Genomic DNA, 7,325 nt, shown 5'->3' with positions numbered 1-7,325 from the left:
AAATCATAACAGAAGGTATCTCAGGACACTTGCATATAGAGCAAGTCTAGGCTATACTTGTTTTATAATAAAATTATTTACAGAGACACAACAATTACCAACATGAGCAAGCACTTGGTGACAGCAGCATAGAATAGCAGCATATTCTATGTTGTATTTTAGTCTCTTACTCAGATCGCCTATGTAAACTTGGATGTATATTTTGTCTGAAACTCAACTGTTGGTAGGATAAGCTGCACAGTCTGACACTTTAAAATGGGTTTACCAAAGTGGAAAAACAGAAAAACCCTTGTCATTTCTGCTACCATGTCGGTCAAGAGCTGTTCACACCACTTTTAGCGTCAAGTCTATATTGGAAATGCTGTAGATGGTTATTAGATTAATTCTCTGTAAAATAAAATAATTTATACTCTGGGCTGTGACCAAATTAATGGTATGGTTAGAGGAAAACTGTAGTCAAATCGCCAGAGACTGAGGTTCCGCTCCGCTGAGACCACAGCAGAAAAATCAGCTGCGGTGAGAGCAGTTAAGCGCTGACCACCATTTGTGCAAGAAGAACTCCTGGAAAATGTCCTGGAAAGTCCTGGACAATGATCTCTTAAAAAGAGTTGGAAGCCTGTTATAGCTAGTTAGTTAAGCCTTATTCATTCAGGAAATCTTACTGAGATTAAGATCAAATTACATACAAACCAAACCACCATCATCACACACACACACACACACACACACACACACAGTTAAAATAATCACAAATTCTATTAAATATGTCAGCTGTCAGAGGAATGAGTGTCTCTAAGTCCAACCTGTGTTGCACATACTACTGGAAACCAGTCCAGAGAATATGAGAATATGACGGTATTCTGTAGTATCTGATTGGTGAACCTGTGTTGAAACTGTCAATTGCTTGGTCCCAAGTGGGTTTATATCATCTTCTATGTGTATACTGCATGGATTATAACATTTTTAAGGGGGAGAAGATGCTTTGGGCTGCAGCTATGCACATAAAAGGCAATGCAAGCTTTTGTGCAGCCTGTGCAGACAGCTGCTGGTCCAGCATTTCATCTTCTATCAAAAACCAATGTATCCATTTCCTATAGCATTCATATACTGGCTTGATAAATATGTAAACTTGGTAGAAAACAAAAACTTGTTTTTGAATTGTCCAGTAGGTTTGATTCCATGATCCTGGTGTAGCAGGACTTGAGTGAAAGGAAGAGCTATTTGTTTGCTACAAGGAAGCCATGACTTACATATCATCAGGAATCTGGTACAGAAAAGGATTCTCTTCCAGCACAGAACATCGGCTAGGATTATGAAACTCTGCGAGACCCAAGAGAGTATCCTCATTATTTCCATGTTTATAGAACAGAATTATATTTTCATCGCTAATGATTTTTCAAATCCTTTTATAAGCTCTGAGAAAATGATCTCTTGTCTCTGTCGCTAGTTAACAGCCATAAACATTGTCCTATTGAACATGTTCATGAGGTGTCCTGTTTCACCAATAAACCAAACCAATGGCAAAAACAGAGAGTGAAATAACGGCCCTAGGTGTCTCTGCTTTCCAAATGTATCCTGTGCTTTTATGTAGAGATGGAGTGCTCTGCTGCTCCAAGTCATGCAAGTCTTATGAGACTGGAAAAGTTCACATTGGAGCTGCTATTTTTCAGATGTGACCTTTGGATGATGATCAAAAGAAACTCTGCAGACACAGGCAGCCAAAGCGGAGGTTTGTCTGCATCGTAGCTGGCCTGATTTACACCAACAATTATAAACCCAATACCAACAATAGAAGGGCACTGAGAGTGTAGACTAACGCCAAGGCCAATAGCCCACTCTTCTATGATATGCAAATCTTCAAGTGTAACCACTTCATATGTCTGCATTACGAAGGACTAACCTCACAGTGTTGATGAAAGTGAAAAAATATTTATATATCTGCCCTGTGATTCAGCTAAAGATAGACAGGAAAAGTGGGCAGCGCCGCCGCCCCCACCTCCCCACCCGGCCTGCCCCCACGCGCGCCAACGCAACAGCACAACATAGCGGCCCGCGCAGTCCGATTCGAACCCTGGGCCGCTGCAGCAAGGACTCAGCCCTATGGATACATGGGACGCCAGGCTCTACCCCCACTGAGCTAACCAGGCACCCACCTTTTCAATCTTTACGTTTTTTCGTGCTTTATGACATGCTGTAATAGTAAAAGCAAAACTTCCATACAGTTTTTTCTAAGTAATAGGGTTTCTCCATGAGCCAAAGGGACTTTAGCCATGCCAAGCAGTGACAACGTTTCCACTATAGCCTCACAGCAAGGCATAGCTGTGCCGAGCTGCTATGGTCCTGGTTGGTATTGGCACCAACTACGGCCAACCCGTGATGGTCTGTTTCACATATCGGTCTCATTTTACTGTTTACTGACCAATTTCAGTTATATTGAAGTTTAGTTGCTGCTGATGCAAATCCAACATTCCTGTTGCAGCCGCTTCACATTAAAAGCTTTCCACTGGCAAACCGACAGGATGCTTTTATTGTGAAGAAGATATTATTACAGCTGAGCTTCATTGGTGGTGCTATTCTTCAATAAAAACAGGTCTAATCAACCAGATATGGACATATTGTACTCTGTTTAGTCAGCAGATGAGTTGTGAATATCACAGGGAGGAATAGCAGAAACAGAAACAGCCAGAGTGAGCAGAAAGGGCTGCAAGCGACAGGCTCTTACTGTGGTTTGTGACCAGCTCGTGTTCAACACCTCATCAAGATAAACTACTTTACCTTGCTGGGCAGTGCGGTGGAAATCACTCCATGCCCCTCTCCTCCCTCCCTCTCACTCTCTGGACACAGGCGGCGGCAGAACTGCTGGTTGTCAGGGAAACCGCTGGGTAATTGCTTTCTGTGGGAGGGCAGATGAGAAGGTGACCTCTCCAGGGGGCAGCAATGTTCTCCCACCTCCACCACCATGGCTGTCACTTCCTGCCCTTTATCAACCGCTATGAAGCCTCTGATGACCCCACGTTGTGAACCATTTCTGGCCAAATGCTCTTTTTTGAATGACTGGCTTTTGTTAATGTGAGGAAATGTTTCTTTTCAGTGGATAAGTGGTCTTTCTTTCTTTGCTAATACTATGAAATTAGCCTGCAAAGGAAAAGAACCACTTTTTCCAATCAGTTAGGTTTAGACGTGTTGGTAGCAGGGCTGTAGTACTCGAACACACACAACAAGAAATAAGTCATAAATTATTGCTCAGAAGTTTTTCTGTATTATGGGTCATCATTTTGGGCTATAGGGACGTGCTTCTCCATCACTGACACAGATGCGCATCTCGATGCATTGCCAATGATCTAATACATTAAATATACACATGAAGCAACTACCAATGCCATACGATACGATTTACCACAGTCCGATTTGACGCAGTTTCATTCAACACATTGTGATTTAATGGCATACGATGCAAAAGAATATCATGCTATGCAGTTCAGTATGCTACTGAAATCTATACCTATAGTTAGGTATAGACTTTATTTCTCTTGTTCTTCTTAGGCAGCTTGAGAAACAGTTTAGAGCAGTGGCTCTCAACTGGTCTCACCATGTTTTCTCATCGTTATCAAGTCGCAACCCACTTTTATAGAACTCCAACAAAGCAAATGTATTTTTCAAGTAGGTAGAGGTGGCAAAAGTACACAGTCTTCACTCAAGTAAAAGATATATGTATACAAATTAGAATGCATATAAATTAGAAGTACTTATTCAACTTTACTCACGTAAAAGTGACAAAGTAAAGCCTTGATAATCCTCCTTAAATGCATTAGAACTAAAGTAACACGCCTGTTTTGACAATGTAAGGAGAAGAAACGTACAATGAAGGGGGTAAAAGTAAAAAATTGTCAGAAAAATAAATTCTAGTAAAGACACCCCAAAAAATTCCTTAAGGACAGTCACAAAGTATTTGTTACTTCCCACCTCTACAAATGTCATGATGACATTGTACATTTAACATAAGATATACACATATTGTTATCCCTGCAATTAGAGCACATTACTCTAATAATAAACTGAGTATCAACATCTTATGAATATGAATAAAATTAACATCATAATTGCATTACTGTGTTTACACAGTAATGACCTACAAAATAGGCTGACAGACAGACTTTTGTGGAAGCTTTTCTGTCAGCTTTTTCATACTTTTACTCTAGTAAAACTACTCTAGTTGAGTTTGCTGCTTTACACTCACCAGCTTAACAAGGCTAAGCACAATGATCCTTCACTATACTGGGCTGTTGTAGTCTCTCAGAAAGCTTTACTGCAGCATGACACAAACAGTGTTGGAAAAAGACCAATACAGACCTCCACGTGACGTTCCAATGACTGGAAAGAGAAGCAGCGACTATATGAAGGGGGAACTGTCAGCCTCGTCTCTCTGTATCTTGCTCCATATACACACACCAAATTCAGATTCATCACTTTCTTACTACGAGCTGTAGATATGCGAGTGGCTCCAGCTGGCATCCTCAACCTACATCGTATGTTCTGTTTATTTAAGTTGTGGGAATGCTGGAGGGTATGGAGAGTTTTGAACAGAATGTGTTTTATTCATGTCTTTAAGGATACAATCCACCCAGACTGGAGCCTTCAGTTATTGCTCAAACACCAATGTTACAACTAAGACTGCAAGAGGGACACCTGTGCCTTAGTAACACAACAGAGTATATTCAAACTACTAGCAGGTAGGGATGGGACGATATTATTGCTTATCATGATAAAAAAAACACTAAATTCATATTCTGCATTTAGCAAATCAATATCTTATATCAAAAAAGTATGAACTGTCTCACATTTTTCAACACCCTTTAAAGTTGTGTGGGGGGTAAGACGGGGGCTAGAAAGTCTATTATTAAGTTCTGACTTGAGGACCTAATTAGGAGGAAGCCAACAAAAACACAGCAGCTAAGAATAGACCAGAACATGTGGGGCTTTATTTCATCTGGATCATTTTAATGTGATGTTGAGGTTGCTGATATGCAGTACTGCGTTTGCTCCATTTACACCTCCTCTTATTGTGAATTATCTGTGGATGGGAAAGACCGGCGACTGACAGGGGCTTTACAGGAACTGCTGTAGATGTTAACGAGGGCATGGGAGCAGAAACAACCCGGGGATGTCTGTGCTGATTGTCACAAACTTGGAGAAAATGTAATCAGTAATAGCTGCTGAGGAAGATGATCTGAGAAAGGTCACTGACTGAAATGTTGGCACTCCTGTAAATAAATGATGGGAATGGGAATAAAGAGCAGAAGCCTTTCTATATGATGGACGGACGCCAGAATATTTCTGGTCAGTTATTTCAGGTTAACATCTTTTCCTTCATCCTGCTGATGGACTGGCACACAAACTACAAGGTGTGACAGGATTTAAGCCACATCTCCATCCCATAGCCTCTGTGTATAAACCCTAACCAATCAATAGGAGTCACTAGTGCAGCAAGAAACAAGTCTAATTGTGTTCCTTAGAATGCACAAGTAAAGTCAGAGGTACTACTAACAGGAATCACAGAACCATTGAAATGTCTGAAAATCTGCAGTCAGAACAGACTGTTGTAAAATCACTCCAGACCCAACACTGGCTCCACCAGAGTATAGTGCAATACCCAGCAGCCAACTTGACCTCATTCTATCACTGACCGGGGTAGATGCAGTGGAAGTGGCCACGAGTGATGAGATATTCATACAGATATAGAAAACCTCTTGCTCTTTGTCAGGCCTTCTTTTATTTTCAGCATGAGCATTTACGCAATCTGGTTCGAAAGAAATGTATTCAGATTTACTAGCAAAATATCTTGCCCTCTGCTGTAGCAAGAAATGATAGAAATTATGTTTGAAATTTGTAACAAACAGAGCAGAGTTGTTGCAGATGCTTTTGTCTTATAATCTGGGACCCTAGGCAAACCTAGGCGTGGGGTCGTCCTCTACAGGTCTTCTTCATTAAACAAAATCTTTTCAGTATCCCAAAATGCAGATTAAATTAAAAAGGATGATTAAATTATATGCATCAGTTTATTGTTGCAGATAAAGATATCCAGTATTCAGTAGGGGTGTAAGAAAATATCGTTTTGCAATATTTTGTTTTGTGATATTGTATCAGTTCTCAAAAACATATCGATTTTTGTGTTTAAACCTCCAAATGCACGATAGCAGTGTTCTAAACTAAGGGTAACAATGTTGGATGTTTATGGGACTGTGATAACTACAAATGCAGATGCCACTGTTCTGATTGCACAAAAAGATTAACTTTAATTCAGATTGTATGCATATGGTGGTGTGTTTTTTATACTATTATACTATTTTATACTATAATTTATTTGAGCAAAAAGAGTTTGCAATACATCACCTTACTGACAGTGTACTGACCCATGTATCATAAAATGAATTGTAATGTCAGATTTTTGCCAATACAAAGGCCTACTATTCAGTAATGCTCATGAAACAGTGGTGGAATGTAACCATGCGCATATCTGGTGATCCGATATGTATCATGATACTGGGGTTACAGTTCAATATACTGCATTATATTGTGATACTGTAAACGAGGTAAAATATATTGCGGTTATTACATAATCTAATTTAAAGAAAATGTCATATTATAAAGAGTATAGTATAGTAGATAGTATAAAGGGGTTTTAAACAACAAAAAAACTGTTTTTGAGAATCCATACAATATTACAAAAGATTGTGATATGATATTTTTCTATATTTTACACCCCTGTTACAGATACCGGCTTTATATCACGCTGAATAAACCTGGGCAGTGCGGCGGAAATACTGTATACACTGTAGCTTCAGTACACAGAATGTCCTGGTATTACCCATGGCTGGATTTCTAATTAATAAAACATGAGGCCATAAAACATTCAAAATGCAAAATAGGGGTGAGGCGTCTGATTTGCCCCACAGCATTTTCCAAGTCTTCCCTCCGTTTCACACAAGTCAAGTTTAGAAGAGAGTGTGATTTAGACAATCAGTGCAGTCAGGAACTGTGGGAGGCTGAACAGTGAATGTAATAACAATCATCCACACAGCAGAGCAGACAGGCTGACAGAAATTCAATGGGCTGTATGGAGACCTAAAGTCCTGTCCCAATTTTAGCTTAGCTTCTGTTTCACTAAATTTTGCTCTCAACATATGCTGGCACAAGGGGTTTCACTCATCTGTCATTTTAATCTAATTAGTCAGTGGACAACATAACCAGACCAGCCTGTCTGTTTTTAGCTAATGCAGCAAATTAAATAATTGGCTGATTAAAGAACTACTTCACATTGATGCAAA

Source organism: Morone saxatilis, unplaced genomic scaffold (assembly GCF_004916995.1).
Source record: "Morone saxatilis isolate NCDOM2014 unplaced genomic scaffold, NCSU_SB_2.0 Contig16, whole genome shotgun sequence".
Taxonomy (NCBI): Eukaryota; Metazoa; Chordata; class Actinopteri; family Moronidae; genus Morone; species Morone saxatilis.
This window is presented reverse-complemented; position numbering follows the sequence as displayed.